Consider the following 16101-nt stretch of genomic DNA (forward strand, 5'->3'; position numbering starts at 1 on the left):
TCTATGTTGCTCAAGATTGTCGACTTTGCCCCCTACAAAGAGAAGGCAGTGATTCAGTCATTGTTATATGTGTTCTAGTACGAATTCTTTTGAATTAGCAAGCTATATATATTCATAACAGGGATACCATCCACATTCACAATATGTGAGCCAAGAATTCAAACATTGACGCACATCCATTCTTGTGAGCCAAGAATTCAAACATTGACGCACATCCATTACTACGTTACTGAAAAATCATAGTTGCCCCTCTTTGAGTCCAGTGATTTAAATGTACTGAGTTGAAAGTTAAATGTCTGTAAATCAAGTTCAATAAATCCAAAACTCCAATTACCTGAAGGAAACATTGATACTCTCCCATATTTATTTACATCATTGTATCCTAACGCTTTTAAGTGCATCATGATTGCTTGACAAAGACAACTCTTAATGTTATTAACCTCTGAAGTAGTCTACCTAGGATATAGAATGGCCCGTTTTCCGGCACCAGCCAGAAAATCGTCCAGCTCCGGCCACTGGCAATCTCTCCGCCCTCCGCCACCATCCCCTAGCTCCGCCACCCTCTTTCTCCGCCACCCTCCCCTGACAGTCCTGACAGTCCTGACATTCCTTGCCATTCCCTGACAAAAAATCCGAATGCAGTTAGAGCGCGTGACATCCCCTGACCGATCGGGGACGAGCTGGAATTCATGCCGCAGAGTATTATGGCCGGTTCGAAATGGTCACCCGCGCGCTGCTCACTCACATTACTCTTCGACCCTGCGCTTCCCACTCTGCGATTCCGCTCTGCAGCTCTCCACCCAGGTACTCTTCAGCTCACTCGTTCAAGTATCCCTCGGCTTGTTTTTAATTGCGATTAGAACAACGCACCCTGCTCCTCGTCACCTTCCCGCAATTTTGCTGAAAAACTAAATATGCAAAGTAAGGGCCTTCAGGTTTTGACAAACTGTCACACAGTTCGGTTGGGGAATAGAAGAGTACAATGGTATCGTAATTTAAGTGCTATCAGACCCCCGCCAAACAGGAAGCCTTCACTATCAGACTACCTAGTCTACCTATGTAAATAAAGTTCTGTTTTCTGCCTCGCTTTGAGTCCATTCATCCCAGAGAGACTGAGATAGAACTGCGCACAAAATTAGATTACATGTAAGTCATTAAACCAAAGAGAGCACTACGAAATACCATAAACATTATGAAAATAGCAGTCATGAATACCTAACCCAATGGCGAATCCACATCCAATAGGAAGGAGTCCTCCTTCTAGTCCCATGGATCACTCCCATCCATCTACCCAGATCGACAAACACAAAACACCCAATCTACTGGCATAGAAGACCAATAACAATATCAGAACAGACAATCATAATACAAACAATCAAGAAGCAAACAATACTATTTGAACGTTGGGTGAGTTACAGCTCCCATGAGATACAAACTAGTGAATTTCAGTCATACAGTTGTGGAAAAAATCAAAGCCAGTACAATGCAAACTACTATTTGAAGTCTTGTTTGTATCTCATAGCCAGCATTTCCGTCGTTCTACTGACTTTTGTTTGGTGCTATTACAATCACATTTGCTCCCATTGCATTGCCTCATTTTTTTGTATGTCGTATTTTATAGCTACTCCGCATTGACTCTCGAAAAATCATTGTTTCTTTGGCAAACCGCTTGATGGACCTGCTAAAAATCCTGTTTTTCTTTGATCCTGCAAGTAGGTCTCGTGTTTTCTTTATTCTGTGCAAAATCCGATGACATCTCGGCCTGGTTCATGATGAGGGAGAGGCCTCTCTCATGCCAATTGATCCGGGTAGTGCTTGCTTGGCCTTGACATGGCCTTCTCACACGTGGGTCTGTTTTGGTTCGTCCTCGAGTGATGTATTTTGTTCTTAAATTTTAATTTTGACATGGATTTGCCGTAAGTTTTCCATTTTCCATTATTAATCCCGTTAATCATGTGTATGGCAGCACTCAAAATCTGTGCTATGTCTAAGTCTAATGTCAAACCGATTATGGATCTCCAATGTATCCACCCTAAAAAGAATTGCTAAAGTTTATGCAGGTATATGTACCCTACCCCTTTTCAGTTCTGTTTCAAGGAAAAATGAATATACACATAAGCATGTGTATGGCAGCACTCAACATCTGCACTATGTCTAAGTCTAACGTCAAACCAACTATGGATCTCCAATGTATCCACCCTAAAAAATAACTGTTCATCGATTTAAGCCCTACATATACATATTCAAGATAAATTACAATAAATGTCCTACTACATTTCTTCTACACACTGAAATGAGCTTAGTTTCTTAACAATAAAACCATATTGGCTGACAAAAATAACCATTCTATAATCCTCATGAAAGTCTTCCATCACTTTGTCATATAACAATGACTTATCATCCATTGTATTCACTGAACAAAGACAAACTGCAGCAAGTAGATGTAATAGTAAAGCGTACCTACAGGTATGATATCCCAAGCTTGTTTTGAGAACTCATCAGACTAGGTATTTAGTTCTATGTATACATGAGTGAAAGAGATATAGTTGAAGATTCTTTTCATTCTTTTGTTTTTGCATATACAGTTAGAAGCAGCAAACTTGTGAAGTTCATTATCACCTTGTAATCAATCAACAATAATAAGTTTGGAATCGCCATAAATCTGCAATTGTGTTACCCCTCTGTCAATAGCAACCCTTAACAAGAACCATAGGCAGTTCATCTCTCCACAGTTAATGGTACCTTCACCCAGTGCAGTATTCAAATCAATCTATAGGGTTTTCCTGAATAAATAGTATGCCTCCTACCCCCACATACTCCAAGTTTTCCTTGACAGGCCCCACGAAAACCACCCATCTTTGAATTTGTTAATGTTTACTTCTGCCATTATTCTAGGTTGTTTTTTTGGTGTTTGTTTTTCTTTTATTTTCTGACCAGCTGATCACAGCCCTCCATATCAATTTGGTGACAGGTTAGGTTGTGACTTTAAAAATAGATTATTATTATTATGTGTACCTGATTTAGTGGGTTACCTGAAAAGTTGGGACTCCTTTGTTTTGCAATAGCATAGCATTCCTAGCTAGCCATTTGGCCCAAGAGACCACACAAGGTCGCACCCTAACAGACTTGTCTTCCACCCAATGTTTCAAGCAATCCTCAACATTATTTCCGTGCCAGTGACCTAGACCTCTATTCAGAGTCAAAGAATCGGCATGTACTTCTCTTGAGAAGGGACAGTGGATAAGCAAATGGCTGATGGTTTCAGACTCAACTTTCATATTCAGTTTTACTCAGAGTGCATCTATTAGGGCCATGCCAAGTTCGTTTTTTCAAGACCCCCCAAGTCAGCTTCTTATTCACAAGGGCTAGTCACATGAAAAGATGATTCTTCCATGGAAATTTAATAGATTTCCACCATCATAAATACCCACCCAGACCTCCCATAGGAAACATAGATTTCTGTCCCAAGTGTTCCAACATCCGTGTATCACCCTGAACACTGTTTTGGACCAGATTAACGTATCCTCTTTATCTCTTAACCTGATGGAACTCTGTTGTAGTCTCTAAATATAGGAATTCCACCTTAGAGCCCTTATCCCCTTGCAGACTTGGACTATCAGCCTTTTTCTATCCCTGATGCCATAGAGAGGATGAGGTAGCATCTGCAGCATCAGCGAAACAGTAATTCCTTCCAAATCTAATGAATTGATCAATGCATCTGGGAGTCTTGTTGGCCTGCACATCTGACCCAAGGGTCAGCTCGTATTTGAACTCAGCTTGTATTTGAACTCTGATTCCATTTCCAATTTCCATGCCAACCCATTCCCTAGAAGAGGGAACGCTTGTTCAAGTGCTTTCCAAATGACAGAAGCTTTACCGGTGGATTTTGATGGGAGTGTGATTCAAGATTCATGTGAAGGGGGCTCAGTGTATTATTGAGGCATCACCTAATTCTTGTGCAGTGCTTTATTTGGCAATGTCACACCTAGAATCAAGTCCATCTCATGTGCAGTCTTCCTCTTTGGTGGCAATCCATTTGGAAAGTCATTGCATGTTTTCTCTGTGAACGTTGGAAACTTTGTTGACCTTATCAGTGAAATAATGCTCCTTTGGATTAGGATTTCAAACAAAAGAGAGTAACAACATGGCCACTGAGTATTGCCTACTAAAATGGTGTCCTCTTTAGTCAAACATGGAATTTACAGAGAAAAAGAAAAAATAAAAAGTAATAAAGTCACAACTTAAGATGGTAAAATGGACTTAATGGATTTGAAGCTGTGCCAGGTAACATTAAGGAGAGTAGTTGATTAATTTTTTAATGGAATGACTCGTTGGTTTATTGATTTATTACTTTTTTACTATGGTGATTCAGTAACTCGTTGGAGTAATTTGGGCGAGGTCCAAGATCAATCATCAAACCAACACCAAGAATATATCCAACTGCATATAAGCCAGATATACTTGAGATTTATGACTTAGCAAGAACTGACACTCCACAGGGGTCTGGGAGCCTACTCCTTGAGCCTTATCACAGTGGACCAAATATGCCTCCCATGGGATTTGAAACCGGGTGGAGGGGATAACATTCCTACAATTAGTATTATAATAATAATAGATTCTAATTTTAAGGTCACAGCGTTGCTATACTCCAAATTGATGCACGAGACCCCTTTATTTATAGGACAAGAGACCCCTTTGCATAGAAATTTGATTGCCCAAGTTTATGAAGGTATGTATACCCTACCCCCTCCAGTGCTAATGAAGATACACAAAAGCATGTGTATGGCAGCACTCAAAATTTGTGCTATGTCTAAGTCTAATGTCAAACCGATTATGGATCTCCAATGTATCCACCCTAAAAAGAACTGCTAAAGTTTATGCAGGTATACGTACCCTACCCCTTTTCATTTCTGTTTCAAGGAAAAATGAAAATACACATAAGCATGTGTATGGAAGCACTCAACATCTGCACTATGTCTAAGTCTAATGTCAAACCAACTATGGATCTCCAATGTATCCACCCTAAAAAATAAATGTTCATCGATTTAAGCCCTAGATATACAAGCCCCAAGAGTTAGCTCAATCGGTCAAATCAAGTGCCTCGCCAATGGGAGGTCACAAGGTCGAATCCCGAAAGCTTTTGGGGTTAGGTCGGTAAATAGGCCGAGGGGTGTTGATGCCCTTCGGGTGGTGTCCACTCAGTGTTTAAAACCCTGGACGTAGCGGCTACCCACTGACCCGGGTATCCGTGAACTAGTAAGTGAAAAAAAAAAGCCCTACATATACATATTCAAGATAAATTACAATAAAAGTCCTACTACATTTCTTCTACACACTAACATGAGCTTAGTTTCTTAACAATAAAACCATATTGGCTAACAAAAATAACCATTCTATAATCCTCATGAAAGTCTTCCATCACTTTGTCATATAACAATGACTTATCATCCATTGTATGCACTGAACAAAGACAAACTGCAGCAAGTAGATGTAACAGTAAAGCGTACCTACAGGTATGATATCCCAAGCTTGTTTTGAGAACTCATCAGACTGGGTATTTAGTTCTATGTATACATGAGTGAAAGAGATATAGTTGAAGATTCTTTTCATTCTTTTGTTTTTGCATATACAGTTAGAAGCAGCAAACTTGTGAAGTTCATTATCACCTTGTAATCAATCAACAATAATAAGTTTGGAATCGCCATAAATCTGCAATTGTGTTACCCCTCTGTCAATAGCAACCCTTAACAAGAACCATAGACAATTCATCTCTCCACAGTTAATGGTACCTTCACCCAGTGCAGTCTTCAAATCAATCTATATGGTTTTCCTAAATAAATAGTATGCCTCCTAACCCCACATACTCCAAGTTTTCCTTGACAAGCCCCAGGAAAACCACCCATCTTTGAATTTGTTAATGTTTACTTCTGCCATTATTCTAGGATGTTTTTTTGGTGCTTGTTTTTCTTTTCTTTTCTAACCAGCTGATCACAACCCTCCATATCAATTTGGTGACAGGTTAGGTTGTGACTTTAAAAATAGATTATTATTATTATGTGTACCTGATTTAGTGGGTTACCTAAAAAGTTGGGACTCCTTTGTTTTGCAATAGCATAGCATTCCTAGCTAGCCATTTGGCCCAAGACACCACACAAGGTGGTGCCCTAACAGACTTGTCTTCCATCCAATGTTTCAAGCAATCCTCAACATTATTTCCTTGCCAGTGACCTAGACCTTTGTTCAGAGTCAAAGAATCAGCCTGTACTTCTCTTGAGAAGGGACAGTGGATAAGCAAATGGCTGAGGTTTCAGACTCAACTTTCATCTTCAGTTTTACTCAGAGTGCGTCTATTAGGGCCATGCCAAGTTCGTTTTTTCAAGACCCCCCAAGTCAGCTTCTTATTCACAAGGGCTAGTCACATGAAAAGATGATTCTTCCATGGAAATTTAATAGATTTCCACCATCATAAATACCCACCCAGACCTCCCATAGGAAACATAGATTTCTGTCCCAAGTGTTCCAACTTCCGTGTATCACCCTGAACACTGTTTTGGACCAGATTAACGTATCCTCTTTATCTCTTAACCTGATGGAACTCTGTTGTAGTCTCTAAATATAGGAATTCCACCTTAGAGCCCTTATCCCCTTGCAGACTTGGACTATCAGCCTTTTTCTATCCCTGATGCCATAGATAGGATGAGGTAGCATCTGCAGCATCAGAGAAATAGTAATTCCTTCCAAATCTAATGAATTGATCAATGCATCTGGGAGTCTTGTTGGCCTGCACATCTGACCCAGGGGTCAGCTCGTATTTGAACTCAGCTTGTATTTGAACTCTGATTCCATTTCCAATTTCCATGCCAACCCATTCCCCAGCAGAGGGAACGCTTGTTCAAGTGCTTTCCAAATGACAAAATCTTTACTGGTGGATTTTGATGGGAGTGTGATTCAGAGTTCATATGAAGGGGGCTCAGTGTATTATTGAGGCATCACCTAATTCTTTTGTAGTGCTTGATTTGGCAATGTCACACCTAGAATCAAGTCCATCTCATGTGCAGTCTTCCTCTTTGGTGGCAATCCATTTGGAAAGTCATTGCATGTTGTCTCTATACTCGTCGAACAACCTTTCACTTTTGCGAGGATATTCTCAAGCAACCATGGAATTTCAAGCCACATCACAAGTTTATCTAGGCTTCATCACACTTGAAGCCATGCCTATGTAAGAGACTAGAATTGTGATGTAAGTAGAGTATAACATAGGATACAATTGCAACTTTTGCAAAAGGGCAATTTGGAAAGTGCTTTTATGAGCAACATTATAACAGCAGCTGATCATAATCATCAAAAAATTGTGAGCAATATAAAGAATGCTCCTATAAAGAGAATTGTAACCACTAGAAAATGATATCAAAAATTGCTAATTAATCAGTGCCTACCTCTCTCGCCACAATAAATACATTGCCAAATAAGCATGAAATTACATTTAAGCGCCAGTTTTGTCGAGTCAGAATTAGATTTTTCGAAGAAAAAAACATCTTTTGTAACTTGCAGGCATGTTAGTGCTCTTTCAATCGTTAGGTGAAAATATGATCTCTGTCTTCAGTGTAGCTTGCACAACAGTCAGTGGGCAATGGAATAACAAGATGTACTTTTGCTGTTCAGTATGCCAATCAGGGCTTTGAGTTTTAGTTTTTGTGTTCAATGCAATTCTGAGTGCAACTTCTCTACGATCACCTCTATACAGGCCACTCAACCTAACTAATCTGGTCTAACAATCCTTCTCCATGAAATTCATAGAAACACATAGAAATTGAAACTCTCTGCTATCAAATACTAGGAACAAAGAAACTGAATCAGTAAAGCTTCCAACCATTGAAACAGGGTAATGGGAAAAACAATTTTATAAGAAGCCTCAAGGGTTCAAAAATAAGAATGTTGGGAAATGATGATGCTGTACATGATGGTATTTATGACACACCATAATACACTATAATTCTCCAACCTTAGTGTAATGGTACCTTTGTGAGGGGACTAATATACAAAAATGTTTGAGAATAATGAAGCAATATGTTCACTGTGATCTGAATTAATCTATTCACACATCCCAAAATAAGGGAATCTATACTTACTATCAACAGACACACCAAAGAATGATGTGAATTAGTCTATGATCAGAATTATTCCTATTCACACATCCAAAAATAAGGGAACTGCATACAATATTCACTTCCTTGAGTATCATTTATTTTAAAACTCATAGATGTATTTGGGTCCTATAATGAGCATTTCGTCTATATAAAGTGGTGATTGCTAAATGTGTTTTTTGCAGAATAGTTGCCAGTATTAAAAGCGTTGCAGTGTAAATGAACACAAATTATCTGATTTTTTTAATTATATATGATTGAAAAACATGTTGAGTATTAGGAAATAGATAATTGTCTACTTGTTTAACATGAATTTATTGTTATTTGTTTTTCAGGTTTTTGAAGTGTAAAAAATGGTGCAAAAGTGGCATTTATGCATTGAAGTGTCTTGCTTTCCAAATCTAGGTCGAGTAGTTATTAAATTTGTCCTTTACAATATGGCAACAAATCATTTATTTCATGGAAAGAGAGAAGTGCCTGGAATGACGACAAACAATGAGGCATATTACATTGCCCTTGTTGAAGGGTTAAAAGAGGCAAAACAACATGATGTCAATGATATTGAAGTCTTCACCAACTCGGAGTTGATATGTAATTAGATGAAAGGCATTTATCGGGTTCGGAAGGACAATTTAAAACCTCTTCATAAGGAAGCAATAAATTGGAGTTGTCAATTTCAACATTTTACCATCAATCACTCTGCAGATATTGAAAAGATGTCCACTGATATAATGTCCAGAGCATTTTTAAGCACATATGTAGATGCCAAATATGACATAGGATCACCATCCACTGCAACAGAAATCATTGATCACCATCAATATAAATCCCCATTATGTGAATGGGTTGTTGTTATCATTTTTCTGGGGTCTATCATAGCATGGTTCTTTCACTAAAGAAGAACCTATTAATGTTTTATTTTTCCCCAATATGCAATGATTACAGTTTTTTGTATGGGAGACAAATTTATGGACAGATGCAATATATTCCATGTACATGGACAAATGTATTTTGAGAAAAGTAACTGGTTCATGATTTTGTGATTATCGTCAATACATTATGATGTTGTCTGATCCTTCCAAACACCTTTTCAGATCTTTGTTTCCGGGGAGATATTGATATGCTATGTGATTTGTTCGTTGGTTGTTGATCAGTGATGAAAGGTTTCTTTACCTATGTGTCCTCCTCATCCAATAGATAATAGATAGTTGTCTACTTGGGGTGGGAAATCTAGAATGGTATGTCAATGAGGTTATGCATGCTCCCTCTTCAATTTGTCTCATCTCTTATAGTGAAAATATAGACATCCTTGTTTTAGGCACTATTTCTATCCTTTAATTGTTGTTATCAATTTATAGGAAAAGTGCATGGTAGATGAGGTTTCCAGTTTTAGACTAGTGTGCATTAGTCTAGGAGTGAGGCTCTCTATTCTAGGAAACTTCTGAAAGCACCTTGGGCGCACTTTTCTAGAAGTGAATTAGGGTTGAATTAAGTTAATTAGGATGGTGCAATAGTAGTAGTGTCCCTCTACTTTTGTTATTCATTCAGTTTACGAAAGAGCGGATCCACTTTGTTTAGTTTTCTTTCCAGAGTTAATAAAGAAAACAAAGATGTTTTTCTAAGTTCTGTTGTTTTCTTTTGTTGTTCAATACTTTTTGGTTAGCTTAAATGTCAAGCAGCCCAGAAAATCTATCTTTATACTTGGACTGTGGCAAACTGCAACATTCCATTCTTCAAGTTTGAAAGTCCTCCATGGGGTAAACCATTTTTTCCTTGGCAATCCTCATCCAGGAGAGCCAGTAGAGCTTCCAGATCTTATAGACTAGATATGCTTTTGCTTTTGTCTTTTTCTTTCCTAGGAGTGACCTTGGCACTTCCGCTTTGTATCAAAACGTTTATGCTGAAAAGTCACATTGACTTACTTTTGGTTATTTGTTAGACATTAAAAAACTTATCTAATCTTATAAAAAACCTATCTTTTATTATTGAGCCAAGAGGCTCATTTTACAGCCCAGTGTGAAGGCAATGTGTAAGTGCGTGCGTGCTCAGGTTGGAGTTGACACATGTCACTATTAAAATAAAATAAAAATATTCTCTAAATAGAAAATATATGTTAGCTATAATAAAAAAAGAAAAAAGAATATGTTATGCATGTTTAATTAGTCATCTCAAAAATACAATTTAAACAATGAAAAATTACACATTTTTTTTGCACTTTAAAATAAGTTTGTACTTGAGGAAATTTGATCCATCTCGGCTCATGTTAGATCTGTGCTTAATATGGATCAATGTTGGTTATTTTACTGTAGCCTATAGTCCTGGAACCTACAGATTTGAATCAGAGATATTCTATGCAATCTATGAAAGTTGTAAGTTGTTTTAGATGGCATGAGTATATTGACTACCATACAACTACATTTGAGTGTGATTGCACCCAATCACCAATGCTCAGAAGCTTTTTCACTGTTGGTACATAGCTCTTTCAGAAACTAGAACTTGTTACGTTTTCATCAATTTCATTCTTAACTTCTTTGTAATTCATCTATGGGGCTGTGTTTTTCTCAGTATGCTAAATGGTATATTTATGAATAATGTTGTTTCAATATAGTAGAATTTTTTATTTTGGGAGATTACAATTTTCATCTTTCCTTCTGAATTATCCCCCCTGTCTCAACGTCATCAAGGCCTTCCTCAAGGACAATCACATTGTTCCATAAAAACAGCCAAATGCCATAAACTTATAATAAATCTCTGGGGTTATAGAACGCCTGGCAGATGGACTAATACCTATTTCTAGTTTGTGGAGAATTCCCCATTTCCAATCTAGGAGGTGTTGTATTTTGATTACTAAAAAATTGCCATGAGAAAAATCTAAATCAAGTGAATGTTGACCTATGTTGCACGAGTTTCTAGAACACATAGGGGTGCAGGTGTTAGGAAGAGATGGAAGCTTTCCCAAATTTCAAATTAACACGGCTTGGGAGTGACAAGATATATATTAAAAAATAAAAACAAAAAATTTAAATCCAAAAAATAGGGGAATAAGGGAAATTTTCAAAAATACATAAGAAATTATTAATTAACTCCACGGTAACATACATACTGCTATCATTCGTGATATCTATAATATTACTGAAACAGGCCCATTATTATTGACCAATTTTAACCAGCAGTGGCCATTAGTAAAATCTATCTAAATCCATATTTAAAATCTATCAAACTTTGCAGCATGGAAGCCTTCAATTGGTTTTGTTCTTCCTAAGATTTGATCAACATTTCATTATCTGCTCTGCATCTTTGAAGTTCTACTGTCAAGCTCCTCATATTTTCTGCAATATTGGGAGAGGCCTTTTTATTTGTTTGTCCATTGGACTCGGTTTCTGAATTTATCCCATTCAGGTCCTCACCTATGATGTCTAATTCATGCTCACAAATATTACACCTGGCTTAGCCCAACAAGACTAAGCCTTTGCCACCTTGACTAAACAGTAGGCATTGTGCACAACAACAACCCGCTAGCTTAAATGACAACAAAACATCATTCTAACATTAGATTTGATTAATGAAGTTTTATGCCTGTCTTGGCCTAGTGTTGTGCTTGCCCTAAATTCATTCTATCATTTCTATTTATAACCCATAATAGCTTCAATGTTGTAGCATGAGCCAAGTGAGTTTCCATAACATAGGTAGGATCATTTCTTTTCTTGTATGCATAGAGTAGTTAGATAACTACTAAATGTATGTAAGTGTAATGTAGATAGCTTGAAAGCATTACGATTCTTCTAGGAGACCTTTTCCAATCACGGTGTCTAGAAGAGAAGCTTGGCAGGACAAAGCCTGTGGTTAGGCAAACGCTCCATTGGGATTTTCTTAACTTGGATTTACCACTTGAATAGATCATCAAACATTTATATGGTTTTGTTCCTAAGCCAATTGCATAAAAGGAATTTACTTCCAATTTTCTTGAATGAGTATCTAGTTGATTGCTTAGAGTTGGCAACTTGGCATTACCTTGCATTGCAGATATGATAGAGAAAATAGGATAGAAACTATTTGCTTTTTATTATTAGAACTTACAGCCAAATTTTTCTTCCCTAAAATTGTTTTTTGTCATTTGTTTGTAGCATAAGTTATAAAGCCACTAATGCCCTAAACTCTGCATATATAGTGCTTGTATCTTGCAAGTCTACACCCGGAAATTGGTAATTAAGTGTGTAGGATTTAAACCAATAAATTGACCAACATTTGTGTTCCTTGTTGTTTAACTTGGTTAATTCATGTCTTACAATATTACCAATTTTGTGATATCTCTACAAGAAAGTAAACCAGCAAGTCAATTTAATCAATTTCAATTCATTGCTCACTAAGGGAATGTTTTTTTCACGTCAAATGCCTACCTATGGAAAGAAAATTGCCCATGAGTAGCACTTCGGAATGTTCAACATTCATGCAAAAGATGAGTGTTATCTTCCATTTAAGGTCTGGACTTAATGCAATCCCTAAATAATCATGATTATAAAGTTTTTCTAATATAAATCTACATAGATGTGGGTCAAAATATTAGACACATTGATAATTGATAACATGGAATGCTATCATCAATTTCAATGCTGAACAGGGGTTTGTCAAATCTTATAAGTTTTTGCATTAAGATGAATCACATCAGTTCCTCATTTTCCGAAGAAGTTAGATAAAAATGTCATAGTGCACAATGAAGCAGTGTCAAGTTAGTGGTTCAGGTCATTAATTGACAAGAGGAGGGATCATCTACAGCACAAATGACATGAGGAAGGCATCAAAAGCATGGACAGCACCATGATTTCTTATGTAAAGGAGACAAATGTGTTGGTTGGTATGGACATATTTTTTATTTGTGTACTTTATAAAACTACAAACTTGTATTTATGTAAGCATTGAAGGTTATAGAGTATGGACATGATGCATAATGTATTGGTTGGTATGGATGTAAGGGTTTATTTGTTTACAAGGAGAAAAAAGAAACTATAGCCTCTAGAAGTGATTCATTATGTCCATCTAAACAAAGATATGATATGCAAATCCATGATGGAAAGATAATAAATTCACACAAGCATCCAATGTATCAAACATTGACACTTGAATATGAAATACCAAGCTTTCAAGTCGTATCAGACCTGGGCATGGGCAAGTTTGTAATCTTCTTCAAAAATACCAAATCAGGCTTCAAAATTCCAAATAAGGGGTTTGATTTGTGTCGTGTTTGCTTCATGTTTTTAGAACTCATGGAAAAGTTGGTTTTGCAGTTGGTAACAGAGTTCATAATTGAAGCATTAGAATAACTAAGAATGCACGCTTCAGGTTGACTTGGTTCAAAAGCAACAGGTTCAGAAAACTGCACATCAAGATGCTATAAACCCAAGAGCTTCTTTCTTAAATATGAACACCGTAAATAAAATTAGATTTTTTTGATCATATAACAGATCTAACATTTGAGAATATATTTGAAGAACAATTTAGATTGATGTCTAAAACACTAATTCATTCCCAAATTGTGGTGTCTATATAGCATTGTTACAGCTTAGTCTGCAATATTAGACCAATTATGTGAGAAAATACAGAAACATTGCAATAAAAAGAACCAACAATTGAATTTGTTGAAAAATTACAGAGCCATGTGAATTAACTTGACATTCCATGTCAAAGTTCAAAATTTCATGAAACTTCAAGAGAGTAGTGGCATATAATTGAACTTTTACTTTTGCATTGATGAGAGCTCAAACATTCCTCGGTGCTCATCAGCCACCCATATTTTTAATATTGCACTGATGAAGGCTCAAACTTTCCTCAAATTTTGCAGGCACCCATGTTCTCAATGTACCTAGAGCCTTCTGAAACAACCCAACATTCCATGTCAAAACACAAAGTTTCATGAACTTTAAGAGAACAGATTATGTCCATGAACAGATTATGAAAAAGGTATTTTTATAACAATATAACAATGGGAAAACATAAATATACTTATCATATGATAAAGGGCCACCTGACGATGACATAATAACCTAACTTATCTATTCTTTGTGCATACCTCATTGATTCCCACTAGAGTTGAAGTCCTTCTGTAGATGATCAGTCATGGTAGAAGATGATGCTTCTCCACTTATTCTATAGTTACCTAGAAAAATGTCAAGCATTATCGCAAATAAATTTTCTAGAGCATCAAGGTATATGTGCACACACAATGAAAGAGTGTCAAATGTACCTAGCATGGCAAGTAAGGTTGGATGGTCTTGCATCTCCCTTTGGTCTTGGGTTATCGTCATGGTTGGGGATTGTTGCATTGCTGTAAAAATAAACATACCACATGTTAAAGAATAATGATGATTAAATACTTAAATCTAAAATCATGACTCTATTCAACACATAAAACTAACCTGGAACCATAGAGACGGCATTATTTGATCGATGTCGTCCTCGCTTATTAAGGTATCGAAACTCAAATGGTTCATATTATGATGGATCAACATTTAAATCAATTTCCAAACCATTGTTTTTTCTGTTGCTTCTTCTTTTCTTTGTGGGGCTAAGGAAACTCTTCTTCCTCTTCAAAGATGGATGAAGAGATTCCAATCCAGGTGTGAAGTAAAAATCAGTAACGTGCAAATTATTGGCTTCATCCAACATTTTTTTAAGCATATCAGTCAACTGGATTGTCTTCGCCAAAGTAGTAGGAGGGTTATCTAAAATGATATGTGTATAGCTAAACAACTCCTCCCTTGCCAAATGAAGTGCCTCGGCATCTGCATCAACAAATTTGTGGCCATAAGAGTAGCATCGACATCTTCATCATGGTTTTGAGGCTCTATATTGATCTCAGGTGGGTCATTGCATATGTTATCCTCTGCATGCTGATGAAGCAATGGATTTGAATTATCCGATTGGAAATACAACCAATTAACCTTTATCGCATGCTTGCAAATGTTTCCACGGATAGACCATCGACATTCACACGTTATAAAATCCTTACAATACCAGGTGAAAGGTATTTTTTACCTCGATCTGTCTGACGTCTCACCCAATAAGCACGGGTTATGTTCTCATGAGGACAACAATCAGTATCCATAATTTTTCTTGCTCGTTCCACTGATGATTCTAGCTGCTTTTCTCTCTTGTAGTTGTTTAGGAATCCTTCTTCTTTTAAGATTTCCTTGAACCGATAACAAGGTTTAAGTGTTGTTAGTAGCATATGCAATAACCAGTCCATCCTCCGGGCACATTTTTTCCTTCTATCAGATAGAAATGTTGTTTTTAGGTAACAATGGTATGACTCAACAGCATTATTGGTCTCCTGATTTGCATGAGGAAACTCCCGACAACCTTTCACCCACATACCTAATTGCAAATAAAACGATGTCAGTCTCACTCTATCACCTTTATAAAAGAAAAAAATACATATAATATGAAAAAAATGTTTACTTACGAATCTTATCTCCAGTGACCCAATTCTTGTTGAAATAGTCTAAGAACTTCTCTTCATCTGCAAACTTGATAAAAAATTGATTGATTGCATCTTCCACTTCATAATTGAGAGTGTGTTTCATGATGAAACCTAACTAACTGAACATCTCTTTGGCTTTTATGGAACTAGTGGCCAACCAATTGACATTTTTCAACCAAGCCCTCCGTACATGCCAAACGCATAAGATCACATCACAACCTGTGATCCTCCTGCCATATTCAATGCATTTTAGTGTGCTATTTTTAGAAAAAATGCAAGTTTGGTTATATCATGACAATGTTAAAGTTACCTCAAGGCACTAATTTCAGCCAGTGCATCATCAACCATGAAAGCATTGACTTTCCAATCAGGACGGGTTTGGAAACACTTGCGCATGAGCTGCTCCAGCCATATTGCAATATCATCTGATGTGTTTCGTGATGCCACGACCCATGCAACAGGCACCCCGCTTTGTTGTTCATC

At 37.0% G+C, this 16101-nt stretch overlaps 1 long non-coding RNA gene across 1 annotated transcript; it reads right to left on the reverse strand.

Moving 5' to 3' along the window:
• Positions 1-15433: 15433 nt before the first annotated feature.
• On the reverse strand, positions 15434-15717 carry LOC149174433 (uncharacterized). Its single transcript, XR_016258931.1, has 2 exons — positions 15601-15717; positions 15434-15512 (listed from the first exon to the last, which is right to left on the reverse strand). It is a non-coding gene; the product is annotated as an uncharacterized LOC149174433 (long non-coding RNA).
• Positions 15718-16101: the final 384 nt, after the last annotated feature.

The sequence above is a fragment of the Pinus tabuliformis genome, chromosome 4_1 (assembly GCF_031772625.1).
Source record: "Pinus tabuliformis cultivar Carrire ecotype Pingquan chromosome 4_1, CPIR1, whole genome shotgun sequence".
Lineage (NCBI taxonomy): Eukaryota > Viridiplantae > Streptophyta > Pinopsida > Pinales > Pinaceae > Pinus > Pinus tabuliformis.